The sequence below is a fragment of the Coturnix japonica genome, chromosome 9 (genome assembly GCF_054131305.1).
Source record: "Coturnix japonica strain WE chromosome 9, WE-NBRP24, whole genome shotgun sequence".
NCBI classification, from domain to species: Eukaryota; Metazoa; Chordata; class Aves; order Galliformes; family Phasianidae; genus Coturnix; species Coturnix japonica.
In genome coordinates this window covers 21,749,288-21,765,283 of record NC_140671.1, presented here as the reverse complement: position 1 = coordinate 21,765,283, position 15,996 = coordinate 21,749,288, and the positions used below count along the sequence as shown (strand labels likewise).

The following is a 15,996-nucleotide window of genomic DNA, read 5'->3' as shown; positions in this document are numbered from 1 at the left end:
GACATCGATAGTCCATTGTGATGCAATTCCTGATCATTTTAGCTAATAAGCCAATAGACTGATCTACCCATGCAATCCCTGCAAACCCAGCTCTGTGCTCAGCAGGCATTTTGCAGAGGATATTGCATCTTTTTTACTGCAGCTTGAAGTAGATCAAAATTCAACCTCAGCAGAGGCACAACCAACAGCTGCTGCTCCCTAGCACAGAAAAAAGCCATTGGAGTGCTTTTCAAAGCTAACCTTCTCAAGCTTGTGCCTGTGACCTGCTCCCCTCTCCATTCTGACCTCACCCAGGAAGCTTGCCTTCCTTGTAGCACATTCATTTTGTCTCTTTTGCATGGGTTGTACAGGCTGCTGTGTTTTCTTTTCCATCCACATCTTCACCCTCATCCTTCCCCCTACCTTTTTTTTTACTTCTTTTTTTATACTGTGCAGGCAAGCTGCCAGCATTAACACTTTGGTTAAGGACTAAGCTCAATCACTGGCCTGTTTCAATACAAATCCCTGAGCTGCTCTCCTGGGGGAAACAGGTTCTTCACTCCCCACTCCTCATTCAGTTTTCCCTCAGGAAACACCCGGCAGGGAACAGGCAGGGACTGGCACTGTACCCTGGAAGGACAGAGGAATAACTGGCTCAGACACTGCCCTCAGACCCAATGCACCTTCGTTCAGTGAGAAATAAGGTAAGCAAATAAAAAAGCAGGGGAGAAGTTTCTCACCGCTTGCCGTACTCTGCTTTTGGGACATGCATCCAAATAGCTCAGAACTGTTCATACAAACACCTCATAGTGTGCACATCTCCATTAAATCAACACAGAAGCTTTTCCAGATAAATCTTCTCTGGAGAACAAACTTGGAAAACACGTGATTCTATTTCTTTCCTCACCTCATTAATTAATGTGGGAGCGTTGTCTGACTCCCACATCCAGATCTGCTGCTGAACTGGTCTCTCTGGGCTGCTCTGCACATTGAGGCTCTTCTCACACATTACCACATGCCTCCTGCTCATCGAGATTCAAGTGCAAAACTCACACATCTATTTTTTTGTCTGTTTACCGATCAAGACGAAGGTATCCTAAATTGACCTTTTCAGGAATTGCTGTCTTTAATACAGTTACTCCTCTAAGAAGCCCAGCCCTACACAACCCTATCAGAGTAGAGAAACAAAACAAAAAAGGGAGAGTGGTGCCCAAGGTTCATGTTCTCCTCCACCTGCATACAAACCATTCTCACTGGATTCTGTCCTTGAAGCAGCTTTTACGCCAGCCTGCAGCCCGCTGTCTCTTGGGCAGAGTGCTTGTACTTCCAAACACAAACACCTTCCAGCAGGAGAGCAACTCTCAGCAGTTCTCCTCTACTCTTGTTGTCTCAAGCATAGCAACCTTGTTTAGTACGACTGAATATTAAGACAGTCTTAAAAACATGTTCTTATCTTCCTCCTTGCCCCACAATTGCTTCTAACTAATGTCTTCACTGATGTAGCAAAGTTATAAGCAATTAGTAAGTTCTAAATAAGGTGATTTGGCTTGCTGCAGGTTTTTGTTCTGAATTTAAAACTTAAGCATTTTTTCAGTGCCAGCCCGTTGCCTCCAACAGTCAAGACAAACAACCAAGGAGCGAGTTTTAGGACTGAGTCTCCCCTCACCTTAAGAATTCTAATCCACACCTTTTCACAGCACCCAGGTATACCTTGCCAGTGCCTGATCATTCCAGGTCACTCAAACCCTAGCTAGTGTGCGCACAACTCACCAAGGCAGACTGCTGGCTTCTTGCCCCCTCAAATCATCTTCCCAGCTCCAAGGCAGTCACAGGACACACTCAAGATGTGTTTCATGAATAAACTTGTTTGGAGTCACAATGCCCAAACAGGTCACAGAATTAGTCCAAGAAATAAACTGATGTGGGGCAGAGGGAGTGACGTCTTCTTTTTCACCCAGGTCATCTCAAGAGTCAGCTTTCCAGCACAGACCTGCAAACTGCAGCACAAGGCACCTGAACCACATGCCAGCTTTCTCCCTGAGGAAAATAGATAGCAGAGCCAATCCGACTCCTTCAGAGAAGAGCAGCTAGTCAGACAGAAGGAGAGAAGGGACTACTAAAAGCTGAGCCAATCCAGCAATAGGAAGCCAAGTCAAATCCATAAAGATATGTCCTTGGTTTTGGATTTTGGCTTGTTTTAAGGATTTTTCTCAGTGGTGTTCATGTTTGGTGAACTTTTTGTTGTTGTTGTTCTTGTGTTTTGTTTTTTAAAGATAGTGTTCTTGAAGAGTTAAACTCACTCAAGTTCATTTTACAATGAAATCGGAATGTTTTAGATGGAAACAACCTCTTATAAGTGTAATCCTATATTCCTAATAAGCAGAATTAACAGTTCTAGGACCATTGTTCTCTCACACACTGTAATGGAGAGCATTATACCAGCAATGGACCATCTGGAACAACAGGCAGGGAGAGCCTTGGAGGATCAGAATGGATAACCATTTGCAGACTACATGGTTTTGGGGGAGTGAGACTTTAATAGCAGAGTGCAAGCATCTGTTTTCCCAGATACATGATCTGATTTGAACCATGACTCTTTGATACTGGTACCTACTGTTTTACTAGAGCCAAGTGGCTCTAAACAATGTCTATTCAGTTACTGCTAAAGAGAAATAAACAAATTAACAAGCTTATTTTCAATAAAGTTTAGAATTGGAAGAAGAATCTACTTATGTTGTGTAAATCTCCAGCTAGAAATTAAAATATCTGGACTTGGTTTAATTACATTTTGAATGTGGCCCCCAATAGGACTCTGTAACCTTTAGGGTTTAATAACTTCAGCTCATTTAATGTCCTTTCATTACATTACTGTAGCAATCCAAGAGTGAGGTTTGAAAACTAAAACTCTGTGCTTCCTCCTGGGCTTTCCCATATGTTCACCATCTTTAGCTTAGACTCCCAGGATACTCACGCCAGGTCTTACAAAATTGCCTTAGCAGAACAGAAAAATATCTTCTTTCACTTTATTCTATATACTTATTCTTTGTAGAGGAAGGAAAGGGGGAAAAAAGTTTGCCAAGCAATACTCTGCTGAGTACCTACAGAAGATCCTGCCTAACTTCATGGAGAAAATCCAGGCAGCTCTCCTCATCCAGCCCCAGGAATAGGTCAGATAGCAAGGTACAGGCCCAAGACTGGCTGCTATGTTATGACCTGTTAAAAGACAGATTGCCCGACTTAAAACCTGCCACTAATAACCATGAATTTGAAAAACTCTGGATGAAGAGTCATAGAATTAACCAGACTGGAAGAGGCTTTTGGAGGTTGCATAATCCAACCATGCTCAAAACAGGGCTAACTTGCCCTAGTTGTAACAGCAAAGGACCCATTTGACAAAGTCTCCTACAGCACCTCCACTTCTCTCCTATGCATTATGTCAAACGAAGTGTTTTAGAATGTGGTTCTTGTGCTGACAGGCAGAATTAAAACATCTGGAGACTACATTTTCACATCTATGAACTCTAATGTCAAGGCAAAAATCATACTGGTGTGCAGGAAAGCAGAACCACAGAAATGCAGAGCGGGAGGCCAGTAGATGGGAAGCACCTCACTGCAGGAACCACTCTGTGCTGACACCACAGGTGGGATGCACATCACTGAGCTTCAGAGCTGATGACTGTGATACAAACATCTACTCTCCCTCCATAATCAGTGGAAAGAAATAAACCTCTCAGGCACAATTAATCTGACCTATTTAAGTGTTGCTTTAAGATAGCAGGAATTGCACTCGAGAATCTACTGACTGTCCTGATGTGATCTCCACTGACTCTAAAGAGACATAGTTGTAAGGAGATGAATCCTACCCAGTGATTGCTTTTACTCACAGCAAACCTTAAAATAGAAATAATGTGCATATGTGAACAAAGCAGGGGTGGAATATACCTTTCAAAGCCAATACCACTCAATGGAGACTGTAAAAGGATAGCGTTTCTCTTACAGTGAATAGATACAAATCTGTACAAAAGACTATCTAAAAATACATAGACATACACTTATAAGTGTTTCTCAGAGTTCCTTTCAACTACAATTTCTGCATCTCCAGGCAGCTGTCCCCCTTCATTAACAAGTGCGAATACATATCGAGATGCCTCTGCACCACCAACAAACTGAATTCATGCTTTTACTTTACAGGGTGCTTTAAGAAAAAATATATATGTGTATATATATATATTTTTTTTTAATGACACTTCATTAATTTTTTTTCCTAAATCCTGTTCATAATAAACTAATTTCTCATGGCCCAATAACAGTGTGGATAGGAGGATGTTCTCTCCATGGATTAACATCAGGACTGTAAGTCCCAGTGCCACAATTTGGCCATGCCCACACAGACAAGTACTCTTCCCTCATTTGCCACTAAGGAAAGATTAGGACATCGTTTAATTTCTAGACTGTTCTAAATCCAGAACTGCTAGAAACAGAAAAGACCAAGATTCTTTTGATTCAGAGGTACTAGATATTGGAAAACACTGTGAAATTAATGCAACAGCCCAGAAAGGGAATGCAGTACATGGAGTGCTAACGCAAAGATATAGAGTCTGCTGGCATATTTTTTCTTGTCTAAAAGCAGCCATAAGGAAGAGGAGCTCTTCAAAGCTCAAAGCCCAAGAGGACATAGCAGTTGCAATGCTCCACTACGAAATGAGAAATGCATGCAGGACGTTTCAGCCCTATTGTGAACCTATTTCCTAAGAGAAGGTCAACTCAGAGAGGCACGGAGGGTATTCAAAAGGCAAAAGCTTTTGACCCACAGGAGCTGTTGCTATGCCTGATATGGCTCTGAACAAAGACAACTAAATCCAGGTATTATACACATATAGAGAACTTATACTTGAGTGCATAAAATAGCCACTAGGGCAATTACCATTTAAAACCATAAAGGCAATGTTATAACAGAAGTCTAGTGTTGAACATCCTCTAAATATTATGGATATAAGTTAAGGTTTTAAGCCTGATACCTACTCCACTACAAAATGAACGTGAAAACTGCAGCACCAGACTATAATCCGACGTAGGTTTAATCAAGACTGAAATTTGTCACTACAGACCTACATTTAATTTAACAAATACATAGGTGAAACATCTGTGAATCTACCACGGCAAGTTTCAACTTGATGTTATGCTCCCCATGTTTAACACAGGCCAAAAAGACAAAGCTCTGATGATGGAAAGCCTCAAATCAGGAACAAACAGCTCCAGATTTGTATGGCTTTGTACTGCTGCCACAGCACCCATATATGTCATTTATGTATACAAATCCACTCATACACACTGCTGAGCTATTACCAAATCTTGAAAGGAATTTCCCAGCTGCACAAAAATGAACTACCACTTGGGCTAGCAAATGAATTTGTATGTGCAGCAATAACATCTGATTGATGTCACTGTCACATTCTCTTTAGTTTCAGAGAATTTGATAACCCCATCAGATACTGCTGCTGTGAGGAGAATCCCTATTTGTTAATCCAAATGGCATCTGTTACTGGAAAAAAGTAGAGACATCATTCCTCAAAGATGCAGTTCATATACTGTTGTTCATATATTCCCAGCTAGACATGATTTCAAGTACTCTGAAGATTAAAGAGGAGCTGTTTTGTGTTTCAATTAAGAAACAATTTGAATCAAACAATCAGCTTGCCTGCTCCTAAGGAATTATATTCTCGGTACATATATTTATGCCTACACAAATTACCTTTTGTGCATTCTCCTGAGTGTGTGTGGCATGTAGCTGTGTGTTGAGCTGCCCAGTGGGTGCTGGCAGACACCATACCTCTGTACTCATATTTGGGAGGAAGACGTACCAGCAACTGCCCCTAAGAAGTGTATTTATTGATGCTTGTACGCAACTATGTCATGATGACCCATCGCTTCAGTTTTTCCTTCTGATCTCTTCCCCTCCCCTGCAAATCTCTGCTGAAGGCATAACAGTCCTTGAAGTATAGTTTTAAAGCAGATAAATGATTTCATTTAGGACTCGCCATAGATCCCTTTTTGTATCCCAAGCTATCAAGACCAGACACTATCCTCTTCAATTCTGCTAAAAGAGCAGAATGATACAAGTACAAGAACAGAGGTAAAAGTTGAATATGACAAGATTCATGTTATAGTCAGACATCAATTATATTACAAAAGCATTTTCATTTGTGTCTCTAACAGCTCTAGAAATAAACAAAAGGAAGGCACATATGATTTAAAAGTTACATCCGATTTTTAAAAGCCTGCTTTAAAAGTTCTGATTCCTATAACATATGTAAGAGCATTGAAAGTGGAAGAAGCACATGACTCTAAATAAGTACACGAAGATTTAATGCAATACAGGGTAGGCAGTGTAACTGCCATTAGTGAAGTTGCAAGAGCAATTGACCTTATAGGACAATGATATTTTAAGTGTCTATAAACTGGTAGTAAAGATGTTTCAACATTAAGTGCCCATATAAGACTTCAATAATGTTTGCGGGGTTTTTTTTGAGTACTTCATGTTTTACTACACTGCATTTCTGGTAATAACAGAGCAAGTAAAACACAGCTTAAGATTTATAGCTTAAGATGGTCAAGAAATAAAGTCAAAGTTTTCTTTAAACGTAAATTATTTCTGCTCTCAAAAAATAACCTTAAATATCCATTGTTCACTATGCTCTCAATAAAGCAGTCTTTAATGAGACACTAAAATTTGTTTGTGGAGACTTGTTTTGTAACAGCACTGAGGACAAATCTATTCTAGCGTCATGTACAACCGTAACAGTGTTCCCTTTAACTTATCATCTTACACTACATTTTTAAATTAGAAAGACCAGATTATCTTTAACTAGCTAGTCAGCTGCAGCTGATGCGCTGAGGACCCCACAACTTCAGGTTTCTCACTCATATTGTGAGAATGGATCTTCCTTACAGTTTCAAGCACCCAGGACTGACGAATGAAAACCTAACATGATGCACTCTGCCACAGCTACTGAATGAAATCTTGAGTGTGCAAAGCATCTGACCCAAAGCCCAGATGTAGACATGAAAGGCATGCAAAGCGTTTCCATTCAGAAATGAGCATAACAAAGCAACTTTGATTTCCCATGAATCTGACGTCCAGGATGATCAGAAGGGTGAGCGAGCACAGTGATTTTCAACCTGAGATCCATCATCCAGAGACACTGAGCCTGTTGGCCCAAGCCCCATCATCAACTAATGCAATGTGGGACTCTTAGAGATGCCATGAATTCTGCAGGTTTCATTAAATGCCAGCAACTGACCAAAACATTCATAGGACTGCTCGTAAGTGTGGAATTTTGAAAGGCACAAGTTTCCCAGCCAATCAGACTAGTTTTCATATCTCCTGAGCATTATGTACCAGCATTTCCTATTTCCCTCTGATATTTTTATAATAGAAATTTATTACAAGAATTTAAATTAGCATCAACAAGATTAGTTAAGAGGTTTGTGACTTTACTAGTTTCTAGAGCATCCCCCTCATGTGATTTGACACGTGGCTGAAATTGGTTAAATTAAGTCAATGAAAAAGGGCTTGCATTACATATTTTGTTCAATTGCATCTATGCAGATTCACAAATTCTTCTTGCTTATAAAATGAAAGAGTCTGAAGTTAAATTGGATTTTATGTCATTTCCTTTAGGTTCTGCCCATAGGTTAGTACAGTGAGGTTACAAGAGTGTTCATGAAGAGCAAAACTGCTTTCCAGTTATGATTCTATGAGACTGGGCTCTTCCTACCTCCTCTCTTCACAGCAACAATGTGAAATTTAATTTAATCTATTTCAGAACTGCAAAGACAAGTACTTTTTTAGCAAAGCATAAGAGGGTTATCACTTTGAAGAACCACATTAGGCACTATAGTTCAGTCTTACACAAGAGATTAATTGACATGTGCTGTAGATTAATCAGAATAAGGCTTTTCATTATGAGTGGCCAAACATAACCAAATCACTTTGGAAGCAAATTACTGACTTGCCTAGAAATATATATGCAACAATTGCAAGTTTATTATTGCTGCTTGATGAAATGAAACAGCCTTTCAAAAACATTTACCTTGATTCTACATGAACCTCCTCTCACCTGCAGAATGCCTACATTAAAACTAAAACTAATCAAAAGCTACTCCACACTCAACAGAGTACTAAGTTGTCAAGCACAACTGGCATTCTCCTCTCAACAGCAGTGCTTGAGTCAAATTTCTGGCTGAAAAGGCTGCATCCTTTCATATACATCCAGTTGATAAACTGTGTTCTACAAAGAGAAGTTTAATGAACAGGAAGAAAAGAAATGGAAATAGGAAAAAGAAACCACAGTTCTCCTTTTGTAGTATAGCCTTGTAACAAATAGTGCAGCGAAAAATATAGAAATTCTGATCTTTTGTCACCTGTCAAGGAATCCAAAGGAGGCAATACATGTTGTTGACACTGTGAAACCCAAACTTTTTCGTCTGACTCTCACACCCACTTTGCCCATTTTCCATTTGTTTTTAAATAAGGTCTGGAAAAAGCCCATAGAGCTACCACAGACTAAGAGCACAATTTAGGGCTGTAACACAACAGAAAGCACAACTACAACAGCAGAGGAGCAAGATCACAGGCTGCAACAAGTGAGGATTTGCTCAAACACAGCAGACACAGAAATAAAGAAAAGTAGCTACTTACTTTGAGAAGGCCTCAGGTATACAGGAATCTCCAACAAGATATCCTCACCTTCACCAACCCTCAAATGAGGTGTTGGAAAGGGTAGATCTTGGCTCCAGCCCTTCCAATCACTCAGACACATTACACGCACTTAAGCTCCCCTGGGTAGGCCCTGCCTTCCCACCAGGAGCTCCGTCACTGGTGCAGGCTGTGACTCAGCAGTTCTGCTTCAAGAGTATCTATGGGGAATGAAATAGAAACTTACCAACCACTGCACCGTGAAATTCCACAACATGAAGAGTATTTTCCTGAGTGCCACACCACAAAAGAAAAACCTTCATACACGTGTCCCATTTTTTCATAGGCTATTACTTTTGTTACATGCTTCACCCACCAGAAGGCAAGTTCTAGTTCAAATTCATTTTGATTCAAGTTTAATTAGCATCCTTTTCATGGAAAATTATCCTGTGTAACTGCTGACATGTCAGTGCATCACATACTTGTTGATCTTTGTTTGGAAGCGGAGAAAATACATTTTTATGGCATTTCAAAAGAAAAGTACATCTACGTGGAAAAAAAAAAAATCACACACTTGACTATAAAACACAAAAGAACTTCACGTGTACCAAAGCAGCAGCATCTGTACACTCAGCCCAGAAAATAATGTTTCTTTCCTGTGTTAAGTGCAAGTTTCTAGCACAAATTTACTTGGTGCAATTTTGTTCTGGAAAAAAAAAAAAAAAAAGTTAAAAACTGTTTGGATACACAGTGAAATCAGATGCAGTACATCTTTATTTTTAATGGAATAATAATTGTACCCAAATTTCATATTCAGCCTTTGAAACATTTACCAGGGAAAAAAAAAACAAACAAAGGTGTGCTGTGAAGGTTTTTTCAGCATGACTCATATTGCTGTCATAAGAGTAAAAAAGTTTGAATTGATTTTGGTTGTATTGTTTCTTTATCTATAGCAATTGTCTGTCCTCTACTATCTATCTGGCCACCTACTACTTGTGTCAAACGAAGAGATCATCTAGCAAGTGACCCCTGACTTTGATTAAGACACAGATTGCACTATTACCTGATTGCATATTTGTATTCCTTGTAAAAGAGTCTGAACTACAAGAAGAAAGTATCTAAGCTCAATTTTGAATGAAATATTTTTGTTTTGTTTTGCAATAGATTCACCTCTCCTAGCACCTATATCACACCATCTTCTAGAAGTAAACAAGTGTAAGCCTTAAGTGAGATCTGATTTTGTCACTTATCATCTAGACACAAATGGACACAGAGCAGTCTTGTAAATAAACTTACAGATAAACAGGTAAAGGGCAAAGACCAAAGATTTCAAAACAAGGTTTATATGAATAACGTGTCCTCTCTATGAACTCTGTTTGACAGTGGATTGTGCACATATGGGTTTTCCAGGGCATAGGACAGGATATGTCAGTCAGAATAAGGTCATGAGCCCAAATGCTGACAACTACATTGCATGTGGAACACAGAGCTCAAATGCCAAGACTGGGACTCACCTTCTGGCATAAACCACCCACGAATCCCAGAGCCAGCAACTACCAGCAACTCATGAGAAATGAAGCTTGCCAGCACGGGTACAACCTGGAAAACAAATCAAGGACTGATTGGCCAGAAATTTATTCCCACGTAAGGAGTATGTTATTTGATTTCCATGCCATTGTTCTTCTTTTCAGAGGAGAAGCTGAGTTATTCAAGCTCAGTTTCTCTTTGTACTTATTCAGTTCATTAGTTAATGAAGGCTTCCTTATATTAGTTAAATTCAGCCACCATTCATCTACCTGTTCCAGAGTTCACAACACATGCCCTCTGGCACTTCACAAAGACCAGAATCTGCCTCAAAACAGGAATAATATATCTTATGAAAATGGAGATGCTATTGTTCATATGCTTTACCCCTGACCTATTTCCTCTGCACTCACAGGGCTGACCTGTTCTCTATAATTTTATACTGACTAAAGCAGTAAAAGGCTGAAGTTTATTGTAATATTCCATCAGTCTTTGTTTAGCCAGAAAGGAGGAAACTGCATTCAATCTGTTTGGGTTCTTACTCAATAGTGAAGAGCTCTGTACTCATCCAAAAGCTGCAGGTTCCTCTTCCTCACTAGCAAACACTGATAGTCAGTTCCCTTCCTCAGGTCTTTTAATCCCTATTCTGCTACTACACACACCAGCTTCATTTATACCCCTACAGGCCACCTTCAGCTCTTCTCTTTCAGTCTTAATTAAAGCAAGTGGGTGCTGCCTACCTGTAAATCTTTCCCAGACTCAAAGCTGCTTCTTCTTCTCTTATTTTAGAGATGCTGATGCACACATTTTCATACTCCCAAACTGACTATCCTTGCTGGCAATCCTAACTCATTGTTTAACAGTTTGTACGGAGCAAACTCTGAATAACGCACTGATGTGTCAGTTATGTGGGGTGGCCACAAACTGCTTGCTGACATTCTTGGCAGTGCCAACACACTGCCTGCCTCTTAGCTAACTTAAGTGCTGCTGATTGTTAAAAACTCCACACTGACACCATGAAATGTGGGAAAAGGTACAGAGCTGTGGACACCCCCTCACTGTGGGAGCAAAGGGGAGCCCTGCTGGTGGAGTCTTACTGATATTCAATCCCCACAAAAAAACAGAGCTTATTCCTACTCAGAATGTAACTGATCCAAGGCTTTGCAAACTTCCTACTTAAAGATTAGAGACTGCCTGACTCTAACATGGGCCATCCCAACCGTCTCAGTGAATAATGGTGCTGATTATGGATCAAAGTCTGGTAACTCAGCTTTTCCATCAGCAAACCCACAGAGGGCTGCTTTCAGTCACCTTTCTGACCAGGGTGTAGGATTGCGCACCAGAAAGTTACCACGTCACTCACTTTCCGTGCTTGAATGTGAACTTCAGGATTCTGCCTTAAATATCCCCAGCTTAGGCATAACCCACTGCTCACTTGTTTTGAGAGCTTCTCTCCTGATTTGCTCAACACAGCAGACATAGTTATTTCCTAATTGCAGACAAGCTCCAGATGTAGGTCAGGGAGTATTTAGCTAGAGGAGGCTAATAAAACAAGTCCCCAAGTGATGGGCTTGTCTTTGTTTCCCTGACATTGCTTACTTTTGAACATCAGAGACTACGAGACTGTTTTGGTACAGGAAGTATGTTATGGCTGATGTAGCATAACAAATACTAGCTCTACATCCTTCTATTTAGGCTTCAATAATGTCAGAGGGCAGAAGTGACAATCAATGTATTTTGCATTCAGCAGAGATGACAGGCAGCTAAGAGCAATGGACAGACACAACATGGCAGAACAGAAGGTACTTGCCTGGAATAAATATCATCTTTGCTCCAGGCCTTCAAGAAATAACATTTCCAGTTTAGATTAATTCGTAATGCACAATGTATGATTGCAGACCTTGCTTTTGTACACAGACCTGGCCTTAAACATTGTTTGAACTGGTGCTGTCAGTCCTTTCTTGATCATTAAATTTATTTCCTAAAACTTAAGAAGCGTAAATGAAAGGCAGCTTCTGAAAAACAGTATTCAACATTTTTATGGAAAGTAGGTTTCTGGCTCTGCTCTTACTAATGCACCCTTCAATCATAAATAATAAAACTGGTGAGTTCTATCTCTTTTTCAGAAAAGTTAGATGGAACTATCACCCAGTGTATACAAAATAGGGCTTCAAAGACACCTGCTCTGCAACATAATAGAAGAAATGGTGCTGAATGATGGATGGGAATCAGTTAAACTGATTTCTGGGACACGTTGTGCATTAATAAATCAGAGGCTGTGTGTTCACTGAAAGAAGCGTAGGAGGCACATTAAGAACTTTTACGGGAGTAAAGAAAAAAAAAGTTAACACTGTATTTCAAAGGAACCTACAGGAGGATTAGTACTAAAATCTTTTTATGAGCACTAATTCTGAGCACTTACATGAAGATCAAGAAAATAGTCAGCTCCACAGGAAATCCTGGAAGTTAATTTTTTTAGAAGACACTGCCGCATTTCACTGCATTTAATGACAACCACGCGCTGTTTCTGAAGTGCTCTTGCCCAGCTCACAGCAAAGGTATTAGTTCCAACACTGATTGCTAATTCTAACACTACAAAAACACCTTCCTGCTTAGCAAGAACACAGCTTCAGAAACCAAGAGAAAAGCACTGAAACTAGAATCAAATATACACCATCATGGATCCCAAGAAGTGCCCGCTGCAACACTATATTGTGAGCAGAGAGAGAAGCCTACAAGTCCTCGTGACTTGAGTCTGCAGACAACCTCAGTGCTATCTCATCTTCACCTTCCAAGTGGCTGGCTGAACTACATTTAAAAAGGAGGAAGGAAAAAAAAGAAATAAAACTCCTCCCAACCTGAACCAAAGATTGACTCCTTGCAGCTCCCAGGGACACAGAACTTGTGTAGGCAGAGAAATTTCACCGGAAAAAGAAAAAAAAACAGATATTTTGTCTTATTCATTTACAGAACGACCCTGCTGCTAATAGCACATTGAGGGTGCTGTTAGAGGCTACAGAGCAAAATGATTAAGACAACCATAGAACAGCTATATGCTAGGGAAACAACATTTCAGTTAATAAGACAAGATGGTGCAGAAGTCTGTGAACACAGAACCACTCTTCTGTCAATAAACTCTTACCCTGTTTTCCTACTTTATTCAATTACAGACTCTTAGAATAGATGTACCACCATATAGTGGGCTTATATACCATTCAGTTAAGGTAACCTAACCATAAATACTTCCATGATTTCAGTAAATTGGAAAAAAAAACACGGTAAGTGAATACAAAATATGTCCTTCATTTACTGTCATTGTAATATAGTCGAGCTACAACACAATCTTCATTTAGGCAGCTCTAGGTACTAGACCACTTTCAGCAATGGACATGTTATAGCACAAAGAAACACGGGTTTCTTGAAAGCACTCTTGCATCAAAAGCTTAGCATTGTTATGGTGTGTGCATTTTAATGGAGTGGATTGTGTTGTGTGTTCATCCTACAGCTCATAGGAGACACATTTTCTAGAAAGCTAGAGGTTAGACAGCATTCTTAAGATGAAGAGCAGGCTGTTATGAGAAAACATAAAAACATGATTTGAGACAACTAAACTAGAAATTTAGAAATATATTGTAAGGCTTATAAATAATTGAAAAGAGAATGTTCCAAAGTTTTGATGTGTCATAAAAGCTTAGTTTAGAAGGTGATGAAATTATTTCAATTAAACAGAACAAATGTCAGCCGTGAATGCCTAAGCATTTTAATGTATTCATCCTGTAAAAGTACGGTGCATGCTGAGGCACGGAGGTGGTAGGGGCTCGCACAAAGGCAAGTTATTTGTGAATATAATTTGGACTGTACAAGAAATACGTTCCCAGACTGAGGAAGAGTTTCTCAATACAAAATCTGTAAAAGCTCCAGTGTTGCAGTAGAAAACACTGACTTCAGAATGACAATATACAAAGATGAGGATGCAAATGGTCCAAAGCTACCGAAACAGTTTGGTCATAGCAACAGAAAAAAAAACTTCTTTAACTTGATCCTAATGCATATAAAACAGTTTTGGAACAGACTGATTCCATCGTCTTAAATGGTAGCACTCCCCACCCTGTAAAGGATACAATATTTCATCTAACATAGGAGAAATATCTAAGTACCTAGTCAGTCCAAAGACAACATTCCCCTCAAGCAAAAACATGAACAAGGCAAAGAAGCTACGCACAAACAAATACAGTGGGTAAACCTGGTACTCAGATTATTTCCCTTTAAGAAAAAGTGACCAGAGAAAGAAAATAATCAGAAGGCAACAAGCTTTAAAGTAAACAAAAACAACCTGCTGCTTGGGCACTTCAGAAACTATCAACTGTAGGACCCCAAAAGCACTTCAGAATACAGCTGGTTTTGATACCATTTCTTCTTCTTTGAGCCTGATTCTCTCAACCAACCATATCATTGAACTTGATACCAGATTTATCATATTTGCTAAATAGTGAGCATACATTACATACAGGTGAGTAAACAACCTGTGATGGTGCCCAATACTCCAACCTGTGGAATCCAGAGATCCCAAGCTACAGACTGTGTCATATGCATGTATTCAGTATGCTGATGTACAATGTGCATTGTTAGTTACGATACATTTTCAATTTGGCTGCATCTAACAGCAGCACCATGGACTCAGCTGATGTTATATTACCTGTAGATGAAGGTCTTAGGAAGGTGGCTTTGTCACATTGTAGAGTGAGAACCAAAATCAGTACTTCAGGAAAGGTCTCTTTCAGGCAACTTCGTATTCTTACACACCTTCCTGTAGGAGAGCAAATAAATGGATGATACTTGTAGCTGCTCACAGCAGTTCCTAAACACCTAAGAACAAATGGATTTGAGTTATGACAATCATATCAAACCGACAAACATACAGAAAAATATAATACAAGCTCGAAGCACTAAAGAAGAGTGTTTATTACTGGTATTTAGCTTCTCCCAGTATCTTCCAGTCATTCTATCCAGCCAAAAACCAAAGCTTCCAGATCATACAAATAAAACCTGATTCCTTTGCTCCACAGTAATAATAATGTACTGGACTATATTTCATAGAACTTATTTGTGTCCTGCGAAACAGACTTTTCCATGACTGCCTGTTGTTAATAACCTCTCATGGGCTCACGGGAAACCTCAGTTTATGGCACAGCGAGAGAAATGTCTCCAAATAACAGTTTCATTTTAAACTTCTTTGGCAATCCAGCCAGGTGCACCAACCTCACTAAGGAACAGGGATAGAGTTCCATCTAAGAGACTGTCAGATGAGTGGTAACTCACAAAGCCAAGGAAAATGGGTATTTGGTAGGTAAAATCAGGCCTGTTGGAGACTTCACATGGGACAACTGGAAATATCAAAGGCTTGCTGAAGTGCAAGACTGAGCACAGAAAACTGAGAACAGACTACAGTAATAGCACTTAGGGAATGGTGGAAGCTGTTACACAATCATTACAAACAGAAAGAAGGCAAAACACTGCAGGTATTCAGCAATTTGTAAGAAACAGCAGCCTCTGACAGGGTGTGAGCTATGTAGACAAAGAATGATTATGGATCTTCAGGCTACAAATGAAATTCATTCCTAGGATTCAAGTGGAGAGCAAGCCAAACTTTTGTGAAGAAAACTAGGAGGAGGTCTCTTCATCACACAGAGAGAGGAACAAATGGTGATACTTAAAAAAAAAAAAAAAAGTCATGAGAAGCATAGAAAAGGGGGGAAAAATCTTTCAATAATAATAGATGAGTCCAGAATAATCAA

At 39.7% G+C, this 15,996-nt stretch overlaps 1 long non-coding RNA gene across 1 annotated transcript; it reads right to left on the bottom strand.

The window, feature by feature from the left end:
• Nucleotides 1-742: 742 nt before the first annotated feature.
• Nucleotides 743-15,002, bottom strand: LOC146759835 (uncharacterized). The gene is made up of 4 exons (XR_014932065.1): nucleotides 14,898-15,002; nucleotides 10,192-10,276; nucleotides 8,681-8,898; nucleotides 743-1,976 (listed from the first exon to the last, which is right to left on the bottom strand). It is a non-coding gene; the product is annotated as an uncharacterized LOC146759835 (long non-coding RNA).
• Nucleotides 15,003-15,996: the final 994 nt, after the last annotated feature.